The 20282-nt window shown below is 43.1% G+C and overlaps 1 pseudogene across 1 annotated transcript; it reads right to left on the bottom strand.

The window, feature by feature from the left end:
- Positions 1-1818: 1818 nt before the first annotated feature.
- LOC311615047 (protein SET-like) lies at positions 1819-2783 on the bottom strand (annotated as a pseudogene). The gene has a single exon. The product of its transcript is annotated as a protein SET-like (transcript).
- Positions 2784-20282: the final 17499 nt, after the last annotated feature.

Consider the following 20282-nt stretch of genomic DNA (forward strand, 5'->3'; position numbering starts at 1 on the left):
CACAGGCAAGCCTCGAATGGAAGCTGCCCAACTGATGCCCTAGGTCCAGGCAAGCCTTGGATGGTGGCTACCCAGACACCTAGGGCCACCCAAGGCTCAGGTACCCAGGGCCAGCCGAGGCTTGTGCTGCTGGCTGTGGCAGCAGCAGAGTTGTGATGGGAGCGTCACCTTCCACTGATCACTGGTTCACCTCTGGCACCTGAGGGCTCCTGGACTCAGAGAGAGAGCAGGCTGGGCTGAGGGACCTACCTCCAATGCATGAGTTTTCATGCACTGGGCCTCTAGTCCTATCCAATACAAGTGTAATACGCAAATTAACCATCACTCCATCACAAAATATGGTGGTGTCCATAGTCACAAGATGGCGGCGCCCAGTCCCCTCAGCCTCACTGGAGTCTCCCAGTCCTGGGGGATTTGCTGCGTGAGCAGCCTGGTGGAATGCTTGCTTCATTGCCATGGTGACGAAGAGCCTCTGGGCAGTGGAACTCTTGTTTCATCACTGCTGCAAAGCCCCAGCCACGGGGGCTTCTAGGGGACAGGGAGGCCGGCCAGCAGTCTCCATGGCAGAGCGCAGGCCCAGAGAGGAGACAGTGGGCCTGACTCCCATGGAAGAAGCATGGGTCCCTCCTACCTCCCCCAGAATTGGTGCAGGTTCCTCCCGGCTCCCATGGAAGCAGAGCAGCTCTCAGTAGTGCACTGCAATTCCCGCCAGCTCCCGCGTAGCCTACTACACGCGATATCATGCAGTGGGCTATGAGTTTTACATAAAGGGACACAAATATACCAAGGTGGTACTTGTTAATGCCAGAATCAGTAAACTAGAACTTGTGTATCCTGCCTTTCTGTTCAATGATTTTTACAACTACCTCCGAGCTGCCTTTAATAAGGAAATTATGTATTTATTCACGTCCACCAAAAAAGCCCTTCTAAGTGGGAGAGAGGGTAGGTGGAAAATGGCAAACCATTACCAAAAGGACAACTAAATAAGCCTTTTTTTTTTTGTGTACACATTTAGTTTTATTGTAACAAAGCAACTTGTACACTTTTAATGCTTAAAACTCAACATCTTTTCTTTCCAGTGAAACAAAAAGAAAATTTAAAAATAAACAGAAACAAAATTACAATAGAGAAATGTCAATTCTGAATAAGATCCTACAAGTTCTGCTGATTCTCCCATCAAGTGGCAGGGTTCAAGTCATCATTAGGAGAGAATGGTATTTTAAAAGTGTCATCTTAGACTGCAAGGATGACATTAAACATCACAATTAAACATGCCAAAGGAGAAGCCATGTTGTCAAAATTCCCACTTAATCCACCCAAATATCTCAAACCCACCCTTTGCTTACCTTATATAACCCCTCTTTTTTAAGTTTTTTATTTTTTATTTTTTTAAACAAGAGAAAGTAAACAGATACATCTTGGCAAATGCTAACTGTCCATATTCACATAGAGACACAGTGTAATCTCTGAGCCCAATATACAGAGAAAGGAGGGAAAAAGCTAGAATTCTATGCACTACTACACAGGGGCCTAGCAACCTCCAGCTCCCAGCAGAGCTAAGGGAGCAGTAGGTTTTTCTTTTTTCCCACAGAGCACGGTGGTTATTCCATTAAGTTTTTCTTGAGACAGAAGGGATAAAAATGAATTTGGAACAGAAAGGGGCAAAGATTCTTTTCCCACTGTACTCTGCTCAAGGTACATCCCCCCTCAAATAAGATGAGAACCATGTTGTAAGGAGAGAAAAAGAGACCTCAAAAACAGAGTGACTGAGCACAAGAGGGGGAGAAAAGAAAAAGAAAAAAACAACAACAAAAGACAAAACTGCAATTTGCTCCCAGGGACTGGAGAAAATTAAAAAAGGTTGGAATCCATCAATGTTCATTAGACATCTTCTCCTCCTTCTTCCTCTCCTTCTTCCCCCTCATCATCATCTTCATCTTCTTCACTTTCATCCTCATCCCCTTCCTCGTCAATATCTTCCAACACTTCCCCTTCTTCTCCTCCTCCTTCTCTCTTCCTCCTCCTCCTCCTCCTCCTCCTCCTCCTCCTCCTCCTCCTCCTCCTCCTCCTTCTCCTTCCCCTTCTTCATCATCCATGTCAGGAACCAAGTAGTACTGTAAAGGATTTGTCTAAATGTCATCTTTGATGACTTCTAACTCATTTGCACCTGCAGCAGAATGGTCAGTAAACCAGGTAAAGAAGCTCTCTGGTTCCTCATGCTGTCTCTTCCTGCTGGCTTTATTCTGTGTTTGACTTGAACGTTTAAGTCCTTTCCAGATTTCCATTTGATTTCAGTGGACTTTGAAGATGGATCACCACTCTCATTCAGATGAAACTCTTTGGAGAGAACTTTATTTTCGAAGTGAGGATTTTCATCAAAATAACCTGATTTAATATCTTCAAATTTTGTCACTTCAACTCTTGTCAAATAATGCAGCGCCTCTTCATCCTCTTCCCCAAGCAGTGTAGACACTTATGGATGGTTGACAAATGTTGTTACCCCAAAATTTGGGATTTTGGCGATCAATTCTGACCTCTTCTGAAAAACTCTTTTGGCGGAGTTTGTTATATTTCTGTTCTACTTTCAAAATCTCCTCACTGGCTTGTTCAGTCTGTCTATTTCATTTTGTATTTCATCAATATGTTCAATTGCTTCTTGCTGTTCTTTTTCTCCCTTGGGCATGTCCGTTTGGCGGGGTCGGCTTCTTCTCGGGCTTGGGGGCTGGATCCAGTTTAGGTTTCTTCTTTTGAAGTGGGAGCGAGGGCTGGCATTTGGGGGCCATGCTGTGAGGCAAGTCCAAGGATCTGATCGCTGGGAAGTCGCTAGGCTCGAAGGCACACTGAGCACTCAATAAGCTATTTAATTACTGAAAACCTGGATTCAAACTACAACAAAAAAATCACTCTTGTGGTAGCAACTACACTTAGAACTCAGTTTAAAAATGAATACTTTGGAGAGTAAGTGGATGCTGCATGGACACACTCCCAGGGACAAACTGGAATTACAACTAAAATACAGAAAAACTTCCTGAATAATCAATGGAAGATTCACTGCAGAGAACCCTGATACTTGAGACCAAAAATGGAAACCGAATAGAGACTGATAGGAGGGGCAGAGGCATGAAAGGGCTGGCCAGTCACCCACGGACAGCAACTGAAGTTCCAAAGAGATATCTCAGCTGTGGGGGTTTGCCACTGAGAGCTCTGGGGTCTAATCCCCAAACTGGTCCACCCAGCAGAGAACACCAGAACTGAGAACATAATATATGGCTGTGAAAAGCAGCAGCATTGCTGTCAGTCAGGGAGAGATGGCTGGAAATTCAGGCACCCTCTTAAAAGGCCAATGCACAAAATTCCCTGTGGAGTCACCCACCTTGTGCTCCAGCAGAGAGAGGGCAGAGTGGACTGGAGCTGTGTGAGCAGAAGCCAGATTGGGGATACAGTGGTTAGAGCTCAGAAAGCAGATATCCCTGATTTCAGATTGGTGCAACCACTATGGAAAACAGTATTGAGGTTCCTCAAAAAATGAAAATAAAAGTATTATATGACCCTGTATTTATATTTCTTGGTATATATTCAAAGAAATCCAAAACAGTAATTTGAAAATATATTTGCATCATTATGTTTATTACAAATCTCTCTATATAAAAGCCCAAGTGACCATCACAACTGAATGGGTGACCGAATAGGCTGCATGGGGTGACCAGGCCAGCAGGGGTGTTAGTGAGGGGTGATTAAACTACCAAGCAGCAGGCTGCATGGGGTGACCAGTCCCACAGGAAGGGCAGTTGGGGGTGACCAGTCCAGCAGGAGGGGCAAGTAAGGGGTGACAAGGCCTGTCAGAGGGTGCTATTGGGGGTGACCAGCCCAGCAGGGGGGCAGTTAGGGATGATCAAGCAGGCAAGCAGGTGAGCAATTAGGAGCCAGTGGTCCCAGATTGTGAGAGGGATGTACGACTGCTGGTTTAGGCCCAATCCCTAGCTAGGACATCCCCTGAGGGGTCCTGGATTGAAAAGGGTACAGGCTGGACTGAGGGGATACTCCCCCTGTGCATGGATTTTATACACCAGGACTTCAGTTACTTATAATAGTTAAGTTATGGAAGTAATTCAAGAGCCCATCAATAGATGATTAGAAAAAAAGATGGTACATGTATACAATAGAATATTACTCAGTCATAAAATGAATGAAATCGTATTTGTGACAACATGAAGGAACTAGAGAATATTATGCCAAGTTAAATAAATCAGATGGAGAAAGATAAATACCATGTATTTCACTTACGTGTAAAACCTAAAGAACAAAATAAATGAACACACAAAACAGAAAGAGACTAATAAAGAGAACAAACTGTAGGTTGCCAGAAGAGTGGTAGATTGGATGTAATGGTGAAAAAAGTGAAGGGATTAAGTAAGTACAAATCAGTAGTTAGAAAATAGTCATGGGGTTGCAAATTACAGCATAGGGAATATAGTCAATAATATTGTACAGTGCCAGGTGTGTTCTAGACTTATTGAGGGGATCACTTCATGAGTTATATAAATGTCTAACCACTATGCTGTACAACTGAACCTAATATAATATTGAATGTCAAGTGTAATAGAAAATTAAAAAACAAAATTGAATTAAATATAATCTATTCAAGGACATCCAATTTGTTAGACTGCACATACTTCTAGCAAAGAAGTAATTATGACTTCTAATCTAATTTTTCCAGTCCAGGTTACCAGGAAATGCCAAGAGAATAAAGATTTCTCTTTTTAACAGAAAAAAAAATGCATACTTTGTTAAAGAAATCTTCACAGACAAAAAAATGTCCTGTTAAAAAAGTAAGAGCTCATTTAGCCCTAACCAGTTTGGCTCAGTGAATAGAGTGTCAGCCTGCCGATTGAAGGGTCCCAGGTTCGATTATGGTCAAGGGAATGTACCTTGGTTGTGGGCACATCCTCAGTGGGGGGTGTGCAGGAGGCAGCTGATCGATGTTTCTCTCTCATTGATGTTTCTGACTCTTTATCTTCCTGTCTGTAAAAAAAATCAATAAAATATATATATTTTTAAAAGAGTTCATTTACTTTTAAAATGTTATTCTCTATGGAAATATCAACAAAAATTACCAGAAGTTTAAATTACCATACATATATTACCCTTAGATATTATTAGTATGCTTTTATATGTGGATCTTGGAAATCCCTAATAAGAAAAAAACAAATGTATAATACTTAGTAGACATAATTTTAAAATTTTACTGAAATTTAACTTTATTTAAATGTTAAGCCATCAGAGACTTTTGAAATCAGTTTGAAAAGCTTTGCCAATGCACAAGATTTTTTATTCCATAAAAATTTTAAGGTATTCTATGTGTCAGTAAGTGTGTTTCAACAGGAAGCACAGAGGGTTGGAGATAGAAGGTCAATAAGGGACTCTGTCTGGCGACTGAATAAAATGGAAGCCATTCTATCATAGAGCCAGGGTCTGTGAGAAAGCTGAAGAAAAGTGTTCCTAGAGAAGATAAAATTTAAAAAATATATACATTTTATTATTGATAGTATTATAGATATTTCCCATTTCCTCTCCCCTTCCCTCATCTTCCCAGTCCCTACTTACTCCCCCATGTCTTTACTACCTTATTGCCTGTGTCCATGGGCTATGACTATTCTATCTAATATAAAGGGAATATGCAAATTGACCATGACAACATCACAAAGTTGACAGCCCTCACAGCGGAGGCATGGTTTCTGTAACACAACATGGCTGTACCCACAGTGGAGGCTGAGTTCCTGTAAGGAGCCTTAAGGAGCAATCAGCAGGGACCTGAGACTGTGTGTCACTGGGTCTAGGCAGGGGACCTGCTGGGTGGGGCTTGACAGGGGACATTGGGCTACGCCTCCTGCCCAGTTGTCAGGCCAGCGGACCTCAGGCCATGGCCCCATCCCATTGGGGCTTGACAGGGCATCTCAAGGTGCACCCTCTGCCCTGGTGCTTGGTTGGGGGACCTGTAGCTGCACCCCCCACCTCGCAGAGCTTAACGTGGGCCCTCAAGGTGTGCCACCTGCCCTGGTGCTGGGCTGGGAGACCTCAGGCTTCTCCTCTCACCTCGGGCCAGGGGTGACTCTTTATCTTCCTGTCTGTAAAAAAAATCAATAAAATATATATATTTTTAAAAGAGTTCATTTACTTTTAAAATGTTATTCTCTATGGAAATATCAACAAAAATTACCAGAAGTTTAAATTACCATACATATATTACCCTTAGATATTATTAGTATGCTTTTATATGTGGATCTTGGAAATCCCTAATAAGAAAAAAAACAAATGTATAATACTTAGTAGACATAATTTTAAAATTTTACTGAAATTTTTTAAAAAATATACCTTTTATTATTGATAGTATTATAGATATTTCCCATTTCCTCTCCCCTTCCCTCATCTTCCCAGTCCCTACTTACTCCCCCATGTTTTTACTACCTTAAGGGGAACTCAGGCCACACACCCCCACCCCAGGCTGGGGGACCTCAGGCCACACACCCCACCTTGGCACTGGGGGACCTGAAGCTGTGCCTCCAGTCTGGCAGGGCTTAACAGGGGACCTCAGGCCATACACCCTGCCTGGCAGGGCTTGATGGGGGATTTCAAGGCGTGCTCTACCCTAATGCTGGGCCAGGGGACCTTAGGCTGCTCCCCCTGCCCTGTGGTGGGGGACCTGAGGCTGTGCTCCCCACACAGTGCTGGACAGGGGACCTGAGGATGTGCCCCCCGCTAAGTCAGGCTTGATGGGGGACCTGAGGCTGTGCCCTCCAGGTGGGGTTTGATGGGGGCTCTGAGTCTGTGCCCCCCTGCCTGGTGGGGCTTGATGGGAGACCTCAGTTCACGCCCCTCACCCCGGTGCTGGGCCAGGGGACCTCAGGCTGCACCCCTTGCCTGGTGGGGCTTGATCGGGACCTCAAGACACGTGACCCACCCCGGTGCCAGGCCAGGGGACCTCAGGCCACGCTGCCTACCCTGGTGCTGAGCTGAGGGACCTCGGGCCTCACTCCCAGCCCACAGCAGGCCAGGGGACCTGAGAGTTCACTGGAGGACCTGAGGCTGCATCCTCTGCCTGCTTGGGCTTGACAGAGGTGGGGTTGGCTGGGTCTGGATCTTGCCCAATGAGGGTGGGACCGGCCGGGTCTGGGTGTTGTGTGATTTCTAGGCACATGCGGGTGGGCAGGGACTTGACTCTGGGTCCAGCAGCATGCCCTATACTCTGATAGGAGGAAAATTTTCACATACATTTTACTAATTTCATCTCTGACACTTCTATTATAGAGAAAGGGCAAATAGCAATATTGAAATATTTCCTCTAATTAATTCCCTTTTAATGTGCACAGATTTCATGCACCAGGCCACTAGTCCTCCATGTCAGTCAGACATCCCCTGAGGGTTCCTGGACTGCAAGAGAGCACAGGCTGGGCTGAGGGACCCATCCCTCCAAGTGCATGAATTTTGTGCACCAGGCCTCTAGTCCTATATAATAAAAGGCTAATATGCAAATAGACCGAACAGTGAAATGACCAGTTGGTATGACGTGCACCGATCACCAGGCAGCAGATTCTTAATGCAGGAGCTTCCCCCTGGTGGTCAGTGGGCTTCCACAGTGGGAGCACTGCTCAGCTGACCAACCCCTCCGGCAGCCCACTAGCCTAGAGGCAGCCACTCCCTCCCTCAGTAGTCCTGCAGATCCAATCTCCAGAGAATGAGCCAGGCACCAAAAGACTTGTGCCACCATCACAATCCTGACAGCTCAACAGGCCTTCTAAAAGTCCCTAGATGCTCCACAAGGAAGAAATGATATAAAATCAGCTGCCAGGTGGGGCTCTGACAACTGGGCTCGAATGTCAGTGGATGCATCTGGATCCTGGGCGGGCAAGGGAGTCCACCCATCTAGAGGGCTGATGGAGTCCTGGCTTCCCCCATCCCCCTCAGGATGGATGTCAGACACAGGGCTCATGGCTGGTGAGTACCCCAACTGCAGCATGAGCCTCTCTTGATTGAGGCTGATTGTGAGCTAGCCTGTGGCAGGTGCAGCAGGGCCAGGATAAGGGAGCATCAGGCAGGAGGGGCAGGCAGTGTTGGACTGATGGTTTCAGCCCGATCTCCACAGGCCACTCCAAAGGATCTCACACATTCACAAATTTGTGCACTGGGCCTCTAGTAAGTATATAAATTCTTTGGTTCATTTAATCACATTCCCCAACCCACCTTGAGGTATGTCAGTCTTTTCCACGCCTGTGTGTTTCAGATATTATTTTGTTGGTCAATTAAATCTGCTCATTAGATTCCACAAATAAGTGATATCCTATCTAATAAAACAGTAATATGCAAATTGACCATACCTCTGCTACACCCACAAGCCATGCCCACTAGCCAATCAGGAGCGTCTATCCAAATTAATCCAACCAAATGGCTGCGGCCATGGAGAGAGCAGGAGGCTTGGGTTTCCTCAGCAAGAGAGGAAGCAAGCTTTCTGCCTGCCCTGGCCTGCCTTGGCCTCTGCTTAAGGCTACAAAGTTTCAATTATAGATTATAAATAAACCCCAACAAAAATGGCTGCAGCCACAGCGCAAGCAGTAGGCTTGGCTCCGCTCAAGGCTACAAAGTTTCAATTATAAAAGATAAATAAATCCCAGATATCAGGGCTTCCCTTGGGTTGCTAGGGGGTCTGGCCAGACTGAAAACCACCACAGGGCCCTTACCCAGGCCACTCCATGCCCCAAGGGAATCCTCACAGTGATCCAGGAAACCCTTCAGGACAAACCAGCTGGATCCCACCCATGCACCAGGCCTCTATCCTATCTAATCCTATCTAATAAAAGAATAATATGCAAATTGACTATCACTCCAACACACAAGATGGCTGCCCCCATGTGGACCCAAGATGGTCACCACAAGATGGCCAGCAAAGTAGGGCAGTTGGGAGGGACTAGGTCTGCAAGGGAGGGCAGTTGTGGGAGATCAGGCCAGCAGAGGAGGACAGTTAGGGGCAACCAGGCCTGCAGGGAAGGGAAGATGGGGGGACCCAGGCCTGCAGGGGAGGGCAGTTAGGGGCAAACAGGCTGGCAGAGGAGCAGTTAGGCATCGATTAGGTTGGCAGGGGAGTGGTTAGGGGGTGATCAGGCTGGCAGGCTGCAGCAGTTAGGGGCAATCAGGAAGGCAGGTAGGTGAGCAGTTGGGAGCCAGCAGTCCTGGATTGTGAGAGGGATGTCCATCCCTTAAAGCACATGTGTCAAACACAAGGCCCGCGGGCCAAATCCAGCCCGCCAGGCCTTGCAATGTGGCCCGCACCACGCTGTCATCACTGCACTCCGCTGTCAGTTTATGACATTGTCAGTTTGTGACTGTTCAGTAAACCATTCGGCCCGCGATTTAGGCTGGATTTTAGATTTTGGCCCCTTCTCTGATTGAGTTCGACACCCCTACCTTAAAGTGTTGCAGATTGGAGAGGGTGCAGGCTAGGCTGAGGGACACACTCCCCCGTGCATGAATTTCGTGTACTGGGCCTCCAGTTATGTTATATTTGTATTTCTCAGATTGGCTTATTTCAATTAGCATAATATTTTCAGGTCCATCTACACTGTCCCAAAGGGTAGTGAAGATACAATTTAAGCTCAATCCTATACAGTATGTAATACTTAAAAATTTTTTTTTCTATATTAATTAAGGTATTACATATGTGTCCTCATCCCTCCATTAACTTCCCAACAGTCCCCCCACTCATGCCCTCACACCCCTAGTGTTTGTGTCCATTGTTTAGGCTTATATTCATGCATACAAGTCCTTTGGTTGATCTCTCCTCCTTTCCCCCACCCTCGCCTATCTTCCCTCTGAGATTTGGCAGTTTGATAGATTCTTCACTGTCTCTGGATCTGTCCTTGTTCTTCAGTTTATGTTGTTCATTATATTCCACAAATGAATGAGATCATGTGGTATTTATCTTTCTCTGGCTGGCTTATTTCACTTAGCATAATGCTCTCCATCTCCATCCATGCTGTTGCAAATGGTAAGGACTCCTTTTTTTACTGCAGCATAATATTCCATTGTGTATATATACCACAGTTTTTTAATCCACTCATCTGCTGATGGGCCCTTAGGCTGTTTCTAAATCTTAGCTATTGTAAATTGTGCTCCTATGAATGTAGGGGTACATATATCCTTTCTGATTGGTGTTTCTAGTTTCTTGTGATATATTCCTAAAAGTGAGATCATTGGGTCAAATGGGAGTGTAGGACTTTTATAGGAAGAGAAGTAGTGGACATTTATGGCTAATAGAATGGCATGAAAAAGATTCAGTCATATATGTTGGAGTCAGGGAACTTCATGTGGTTAAATAGCATGGCTGCAGAGAAAGGGGGTAGCGAGATGTTAAGGATATTAAACTGGATTGATAGAAAAGATTCTGCTTAAATGATACAATAAGGTGTTGAACTTTAATTCTGTACTCAGTGGGAACCACAAAAGGATTTTGGTCAGTGCTTTATCAAAATTGAGCTGACTGCAGTGTGAATGATAAATTGGAGCTAGAAGAGCCTGGAGGTGGGGGAATTGGCCAAGAGGCTGTTTCATTTTGGTTCAGGTAAGAAAGACCTGATTTGGGGTAGTAACAATGAAAATGAGAAGTGGTAGGATCTAGAGATAGGATTCTCTTTTTCACCTTGTGTGGGGGTGCATAGAGAGGGAGGCAACATTAATAGAGATATAGAGAACACAGACCCTGGCTTTTTTAAGGCCAAGAAAATGGATTTCTATATGGGACTTCAGTTTGGTACTATACGATTCTGTACATAACCACAATCATTCATACACACATCATTTTTGTTCAAATGAACTATTGCTCCATCATATTTAAGGTGGTTTTATATACTATAAAATTTAATTCCATCTACTGATATGTTCAACTGAAAATAATTCAATTTGTTGCTTTATTAATTGTTCAATTGAAATACAATTGTTTATTTGCAAGTACATAGCTTTAAATATCCAGAATTATTTTGTGGACTGTTCTAAAAAGACCTCTAAGGTGCCTTCTAACTTTAAGATTTTTCTGAGTCTCTGTACAAGAACAGGATATCTGTAATGTCAAAATCCCCAAACAGTTCAGCAAAATTAGAATGGTAACAAACTTCTGTGCTCACACCCTGGGTAGGATAGTGGTGTCAACACCTCCAGCAGAGCTGATAGAGCTGTCTTTCAGTCTGTCTGCAGGCTCTGTTTACATTTTGCAGGTTAGACAGAAACACCCTCACCACTACCAACTCCTGAAAAAGATCTTTGGGTCAACTTGACATTTTCTAGACTCTCCATGTACTGGATTTCTTTCTGTAACAAGCTCTCCTGCTTTATTACTTTATATGATTTATTTTTCCAAGAAAAATTAGGTTGTGTGTATAAACTACATATGAACTCTAGAGATTTTGCCAATGGTTACAAGTAGAAGCCAATGGCAGGTTTGCAGAGCGTTCTTTCCACTGGAATTTATCCCATTTGGATAAGGCTCATGTAAATTTGAAAGGTGGAGAGAGAGTCACTGATATTTGGAGTTATCAGGTAAAACTGGGACACAAATATGGCTACAAAGTGAAGGAAAAGTGTTTTAGAATGGGAGGTAATTACTTGGGAGAAGATACACGGAGGGGGGGGGGGAGAGAGAGAGAGAGAGAGAGAGAGAGAGAGAGAGAGAGAGAGAGAGAGAGAGAGAACACACCTTATCTGATGATAAAAGAATCCAGTCCATATATATGGTTTTTCTGAGCCTCAGACCTTTGGATTCAACTGCCTCTTGAATATATTTATTAGTATGTCCTACAGGCTCACAGACATTGAGTGGACCAAACTAGCTCATCGTTTTCCTCAAAAAAGCAACATCTTCTACTCTATTTTCCACCTCATTTAAACATCATCCATGTCTACCCACACATTTCGTTCCCTCTCACACTCCAACTAAGTTTGCTTCCATTTTCAGAATTTATCTATTCTTCATTTCCGTTGACTTAGTTGGGGCTAGTATTATTCATCCATTTCTTTCTAAGAAATTACCTCAAATGTTAGCAACATAAAATGATTCTTACTATCTCACAATTTCTGTGGGAATCCAGGCATGGTGTAGTTGTCTTGTCTTTCACAAGACTGCAGTCAAGGGTTTGGCTGGGAGTACAGTTGTCTCAAAGCTCCATTGGAATAGGATCTGTTTCCAAGGTTACTGATGTGGCTGTTGATTTGCCTCAGAAGACCGACTTCCCAGTTTGCTCAAGTGGCTGTGAACAGGTCTCTGGTCCTAGCTAGCTTTTGACCAGGGAAATTATTTATTTGCAATTTGGACCTCTCCATAGGAAGGTTACAACATGGCAGCTGGCTTCGAAAGTCACAGTCTTTCAATAATCTAATCTTGGAAGTAACATCATCCTGTTGTTAAGAGTGAGACCCTGGGTCCAACCTGTACTCAAGGGGAGAGGGTTAAACAAGGGTATGAATATATCATATATATCATCTATCAGGAAATGGAGATAATTGTCCACCAGAGGGCCCTTGTCCTTTGTCTGCAATACAACTAGCATCCTAACTAGCTTCCTGACCTCCATATTCTCCTCACTATAGTTCATCCTCCATACTGAGAACTGAATGATGTTCTTGCAGGGGGAAAAAAATCCAATTATGCAATTGCACTTCTAGAAAACCTTTGTTGGCAACCTGTTCTTCCCACAGAACAAAGTTCAAACTCCTTGACAAGCCATTCAACTTCATCCATGACTTGGTCTTGACTTCTTAGCTCTGTAACCTCATTTCCTACCACCACACACCTACCTACAGCAATACCAAATTTCTCTTTTAGTTCCCAGGTTCCTAGAAATGAGCCATGTACTTGTTGGCCCTTCCACAACTTCAGATGATTCAGAAGAGCTTGTGTTCTTTTGCTGCCAGGTCTTATTTCCCTGCCCCTCATCCTCCATGGCATAGATTCAGAGACACCTCTTCTTAGACACCTACCCTGACTCTCCCTGCCTTTGTGTTCCCTGGATTCTTTGCATGTAGCTCTATTTGAGGAACTTGCACAGTACCAGGAACATCCTCTGAGGCACCTGAGGAAAGTTTGTCACCTTCTTAAATAAAATCAAATAATACTCTAGCTGCAATAAATTTTGAAAAAGAGAAAATAAGAGCATAGATCACTGAATTTCCAATAAGGAAGTACTTGAAGGCCTGAGAAGAGAAAGGAGAGGGATTGTCCAAGGTCATACTGCTGTACAAGGGCAGAGCTGAAACAACTAACTTAGACCTGCCTCACATCAACTCAAGGGCTCTTTCTACTACTATAAAAGTACCTTCATTGCTTCTATGTTGCCTGTTGCCCACTACCCTGAAATCTATACTTTTCTGAAGGTGGGAAAAACAGAAGCTTAATTCTACAGATGATGCATCTCCATTCCTTTTTGGGTCCACATAAGTCCTAGTGCACTGTCTCCATCATGTATGAGCATGAACTTCCTTTATGGTAAAGTAGTGATAATCATATTCTAATCTTGGGGAAAGAAAACTGAAGGAATTATGTCCACTTTTTGGATCTTTTTGTAGGGCTACATTTGTTTGCAGGGCTTATGGGTCTATGAGGACCATTCTTGAGCCACCCCTAGTAGGTGCATTCTTATCCATTTTCTGTAGGTTCATGCAGAACTCTCTTTCTGGGTATGTGAATTTTCAGTTCCTTTTCCAGGGCTACAAACTCTGGGATATTCCTGAAGAGAAAAGTATGGGCAGCAGAAGGTTCTCCTTTCCTTCTTCCTTTTATACTGAATAAATCCTTAGCATACCAAAAAGAGCTGTCCTGAGATAACAAGGACTTGCAGCATGTGCTGCCTGAGTAGCTACAGCAGCAATGGCAATTCCAGTGACAATCCAGTCCCTGAAATCAGCAGGAATGAGGAATCTGACAAGAGGTGCTGAGGAGGAATATGCTGCAACAGCTCAAGAGGTGCTGATGGGGGGAGGGCCGTGGCAGTGCAGCTGGTTGTGCTTTAAAATCCTAAAGATATGGCTAGGTCCTTGATAGATAGTGTGTCCTTTCAGTGGGCAGAGAAGAGAATTAGGACTCAACTATAAAACCAGCAAGTAAGGCTTTCAGAGTTTGGGCATTATAATCAGACAGACTTCAAATCACATCTCTGTCCAAGGTTTATACATTAGTTGGCTTTCCTTCAACATGTTTTGTTAACCTCTCTGAAACTCAAGTGGTCCTTCTATAAAAATGGTGATAAAGCTAGTAATTATATTATAACATAGCTCTAAATTTAAATAGGACAATGCTTATAAATGGCTTACTGCTCTATAGGGAGAAATATTACCTTTATTATTACAGACCTGGGAGAACCCAAAATGCCTATATTACAAATGAACATTAGATTATGATCTCTAATACATCAAACCACAAAGCTTTCCAAGCCAGTTACATTCCTTACTAGCTGTGTGACCTTCGCAAGTTTCTTAAACTCTCTGAGCCTTCAATATCCTTATCTGTAAAATGGGGATAAAAATGGTATTCAGTTCAGAATTGTAATAAAGATTAAATTTAAAACAGTACAGTGCTTAGTATTTATTATTACTTTTAAATATGCATAGCCTTTCTACAGCTTCATCAACCAAAGTTTACTTTCCTGCCACAGTGGAAAGAGTTCAAGCTTTCCAATAAGACAGATTTCAGCTTGAGGAGTTTAGAATGTAGATTCTAGAGTCCCAGTGCCTGAGTATCAATCAGTTCCATGATTTACTACCCTGTTTTCCCGAAAATAAGACAGTGTCTTATATTAATTTTTCTCCCAAAGTTGCGCTAGGTCTTATTTTCAGGGGATGTCTTATCTTTCCATGCCTTAGGTCTTATTTTCGGAGGATGTCTTATTTTCGGGGAAACACGGTAGGTGTGTGACCTGGAGAAAGAACTCTGCCTATAAATTATGATTCTTCTTAAATCCCTTGCTTACATTTCAATAGCACACAGTAGCCATAGAATACTATCCTTAGTCATAGTATTCTTAGGTTCTGCATTGAAATCTTAGCATTATATTTATTTTCAGAAGTGGTTTCTGTAACCTTGCAAGCCTCTTTTGTGGCACTTGTGCATTACTTTGACCTCTCTAGTGCTCAATTTCCTCATCTGTAACATGCTGATTATAACAGCACTTACTTCAGAGTTGTGTTGTAGTCATCTACTCCAAATTTGGTTCCCTTGCCAAACACACTAAGAGGGTATAAAAGGTTTGTAATTACTTTATGGTTTTTTTTTGTTTTGTTTTGTTTTCTGGGAAAAGCAGGAAGAGCCTCCCAAGCTGGTCCAAAAACGGCTTTACAGAACAAGGAATGGAGACTGGGCAGGGGCTTTATTGAGGTTAGTCAGTGGGTAGAAGTGAGAGTTCTCACACAGGGCCAAGAGTTTGTATGATTTGAATCTCCTGCCAGCAATAAAGGAGTGTGCACCCAAGCTTTCTTATCAGCTTGCCCAAATGTAGGGAATTATGGGATGGAGAAGATGGTGAGCATTAAAAGCTGCCATATTCAAAAAATGAAGTCAAACTTCTTTATTACAGGTTGTGGCTCAATAAATGAGATATCCCACATAAAGTACTCAATGAACAGTGACTTATTATTTAAACCATAAAACTGGATAAAGTCATTGGCCTACTCTATTGCAAATGTATAATTTCTTTCCATTGGTGTGTTTGGTTGCATAGCAGAAAGAATAATTAGCAGGCCTTTGGGTAACCTGAATAGCAGTCTGCTCTTCATTAGCCTTTGTGAACTTAGCTTAGTCAGTCCCATTCTGGGCCTCAGGTATAAATGAGGGGATAGGACTAGATGATCTCTAAGGCCTCATGTGTTTCTAACAGGGTCTTAAAGGCATGTTGGTTGACTCACTCATTAAGTGGTATTGCTATAGAATGGAGAACCACTTTTTTCCCCCCAGCCCATTTCAACCATGTTCCAGATTTTGTGATACCGATGCTATTCATACCTTTAAGACAGGTTTTAACCAGCAGAGTAAAGAAGTAAACAAAAAATGGCAATTGAAAAGACTAGTTTTAGCTATGTCTCAGTACATCAACTGTAGTTCCATGACTTTCCTACAGTGTGAAAAAAACTGATACTTACCTTGTCTGAAAGAAGAACCCTAATTGCACCATTCTTACAAAGCACTCTTTTTTGTCTTTATTGTAAAAACATGGCCACTAAAAAATAATTTATTTGGAATAAAAAAGGCTAGGAAGGATGGGAAAGAAAGTTCCTAGAGATATAGAAAAATTTTTTTTAAAGTTATTCCCAGAAATTAGAAGATCATGTCACCTGCATAAATTCTCTATCCAGAGAATGTTTTCTCTGGTGAACAAACTAGCACTACTGTGTCTAGAGGGAGTACTAATTTGTAGAACAAGACACAGAACCACAGCAAGTCTTTGATAGACATGTCTCAAGGACAAGAGGTCAAAGACCATTTCCCAGGGGATTTAAATTTGTTGACTCAGAGCAATTCCTGCTGTCTAAACTCTTAGATGTTCCTCGACTCAGCCCATGCAAAAACATTCTTGTTGACAGTGTTTCAATCTACTTTTGACCACTTTCTTCAAGCTTGTCAACACTTCAATTGCAGTTCATTTGGGGAGTTTTGAAAGGCCTAGACTATGAAACAGCATAGCAGTCTAGGAGATAAGCTACCCCATCATGCCCTTGCTAAAAAAATGATGACCATGTTTACCTTAGGACCACTCTCTGACTGCCTCACCATGAGCCATGTGAAGAAAGCCCCAATGCCCTGCAGTGTGTTCTGTCTGCCAGGCCTGGGGCTTCACCGACACTGACACACTAAGGAAGCCCCCATGCCCTGTAGTCCTGGCTCTGTCTGTGGGGGCTGGGGGTGTTCCTGAAGCCACATTGTTAAGGAAGCCCCCAAGCCCTGCTGTCCGGGCTCTGTTTGCTGGGCCTGGGGCTTCCCTGCTGCCACTTCGCTAAGGAAACCTGCATGCCCTGCTGTCCAGGCTCTGACTGCCATGTCGGGGGTGGATCAAAAACCCCTCCAGAGGCAGATCCAGCCTCGCTGCTCCTGTGGACAGGCCGGACACTCCAGCAGCAGAGCTGAGGGGACTGGGTGCCACCATCTTGTGGCTATGGGGGCCGCTATTTTGTCTTGGAGTGATGGTTAATTTGAATATTACTCTATTATAAGTTAGAATGTGTTTAAATCATGGTTCCATCACTCATTATTTGTGTGACCTTACATTAGTCATTTCACCTATCTGGGCTTCTGTTTCCTTATCTGTAAAATGGATATAATCATAGTACCTACTCTACAAATTCACTGTGGGATTGTGTGAGAAAATATCTGAGAATCAGAGATTTCTCATTTGGATTTTCAGAGGACAAGAATTGATTTCACAAAATTTTTTATTATTTGGAAAATTAGTAATTTTGTAAAGGTTTGTGTCAGTTTCAATTCTGCACACCTTTAAAATTGCTACTTATCTGGCCATATAGTTACCATCAGTTTAACCTAATGGGATGTAGACTGGGTGCTAAAATGTCTGGGAGCAATAATTGAAAATAATACAAATAAATTTCATATGAAGAATAGTGATTGTTAATAGCATTTCCTCTTTTCTAGATCGACCCAAAGAAAATTTTGGGGAAAAAAAACAAAACAGGCTTAATAAAAAAAAAAAAAAATGCAGGCAGCACAAAATGCTAGATGAATGTGGTGGTTTGCTATTGTTTACTTTTCAGTCTGATTATTAAAGAGATATTCTGGCAACAAGTTGTCCATTTCAACTTAGGTCAGAGTGAATTTGAAAGAAAAAACAACAGCAAACAAGCAGAAACTATTCAGGTGGGCTTTCAAAAGCCAGTCTAAAAGAAATTGCACATAAAAGATAGTTGCACTATGCTGAAAATAGCCTCTCAAATACATCATCATTTTCTAGCATCCAGGGAAGGTCTGCTAGGGCAGCATAGTGGGGGTAACATAAGCATGAAATTTAATATCAGAAAATAAATGGGGATGAATTCCATACTTCATAGTTCACTATCAGTGTAACCTGACCTAGGCAGTGATACCTAGCTCCCTGTGCTATAGTGAGAGTTGCATGAACTTTCATTATGTAAGGCCAGCAATCTGCCTATCTTTACAAATGAGTCCTTTAGCTTTCTAATTCTTCTCTTTATTAATGTAATGGACTGGCTTGGGTTTTTAGAACTTCTTATCCACTCTTGTGCAATGTACATCTTTTCAACTTTTTTGTTGTTTTTATAATTAGTCTCTTCCAGAGAAAAGTCGGTGTGGATTAATGTATTGCGAAATAATCTGAGCCCACAATTCCAGCCTGAAATTCCTTTGTCTTTGGTCAAGTTTCTATCTCACCCAATTGTACAAAACATCACCACTCAAATGTAATCCCTGAAATTCAGATTAATGACTGCCCTGTTTCACACTCTCCACAGATGACCTTGCCTACTCTCTTATAGGGAATATCTCTGAGATGTCTGACCAGCCCTCAGTTAATTTGATCCCACACTCATCTTTCCTTATAATTTCCTTCTCAGAAGAACTGGTTCTCCTTTTTCTAACCTGGGCTTTGGATCTCAATCTTCCTGACACCTTAGGGGCTTCTTTCCATCAGCTCTCCTCATCCCTTTTATATTCCAATCTCATCTTCTCTATCAGAGCCTTTCCATAATCTTGGAAATATGATCAAATTTCTCTTATCATCCTAACACCAAAATAAAATCCTTCTCTTGGTCCAACATCCACTCTGACTACTTCCCTAGATGTCTTTCCTTTTATAGATGAACTTTTTAAACACTGTCTATGCTTATCATTTCTATGCCCTCACCAGTCCACAGAATCTATTGTCATTCAGGTAACTAACTAATTTATTATTGTACACAGTAATAGTTAAGATGCAGTTTCTGTTACTGTAAAAGAAAATCTGAGAGAAGAGTGGATTACACAAGTTGGAAGTTGACTTCACCTTTAATTATCTGGAAGTAGTTAGCCAAGGGCCTGTGTAGTGACAGTACTCAATGAATTATCCAGAAATCCAAGCTCCTTCTACCATTATACTCTGCCATCCCTAGGATATTATCCTATAAGTATGTCAAAGATGATTCACCATATCCAGCCAGTAAAAAGAAAAGGGTAAGAAATATCTTTCCCATTTAAAGCAAAAACCCAGATACCGCACACATCACTTCTGTCCACATTACAATGCCCAAAATTTAGTCTTCATTCAAGGTGGCCATATGCCTGGATTAATATTATTTTACTAGAGGGCTGGTGCATGAAATTTGTGAATGGAAGGAGGATTCCCTCAACTCAGCCTGCACATTCTCCAACTGGGGACCCTTTACAGGATGTCTGGCTGCCATTTTAGGCCTGATCCTAGAGATCAGGCCTAAACTGGCAGCCAGACATCCTTCTCTGGGACCACGGGCTCCTAACTAACTGTTCACCTGCCTGCCAGTCTGATCACCCCTAACTGACCAATCAGAACCAAATTGGCCAACAGAGGAGAGCAGGCCCGATGTCACTCCCAACTGCTCTCCTCTGTTGGCCAATTTGGTTCTGATTGGTCAGTTCCTATGCCAGCATCAAAAGCTTCATCTTCTTGGCAGCCATTGGCTCCCCACCGCACCCAGATTTGGTTCTCATTGGTCGGTTCCTATACCAGTAGTGTCAAAAGCTCCACCTCCTAGACAGCCATTGGCTCCCCATAGCACCCACCTTTGGTTCGGATTGGTTGGTTCCTATGCCTGTCAGCATCAAAAGCTCCGCCTCTTAGGCAGCCATTGGTACCCCACAGCACCCACCTTTAGTTCTGATTGGTTAGTTCCTATGCCAGCCAGCATCTCTAGGCCTATCTCTGGGCCTGATCAAAGAGGTGGGGCTTAACAGCAGCCCCCACTGAGGCTGGGGGAGAAAGAAAGGCCTGGCTGCTGGTGAAGATCAGAAAGAAAGAGGGAGAGAAAGAAAGAAGTAAGTACACTGATCAACAGCTTCCACTGAGGCTGCAGATCAGACCCTGACTCACTTTCTGGGTCTCAGCTACCTGAGCAGTCAGTGTTGGGTTGCCAGGCTGCAGCTGGCCAACCCAGCGCTAACTTCCGGATTGTCTGCATTTGGTCACAAGCTCGGTCCCTTCTCAAGCTCCAGGCTTTAGGCTTGGGAAGCAATCCCCTGCCCTGCCCCTCCAATGGCGGACTTGGAGTGACCTGGGTGC

This window comes from Pipistrellus hanaki (genome assembly GCF_964339955.1).
Source record: "Pipistrellus hanaki genome assembly, chromosome: X".
Classification (NCBI taxonomy): Eukaryota; Metazoa; Chordata; class Mammalia; order Chiroptera; family Vespertilionidae; genus Pipistrellus; species Pipistrellus hanaki.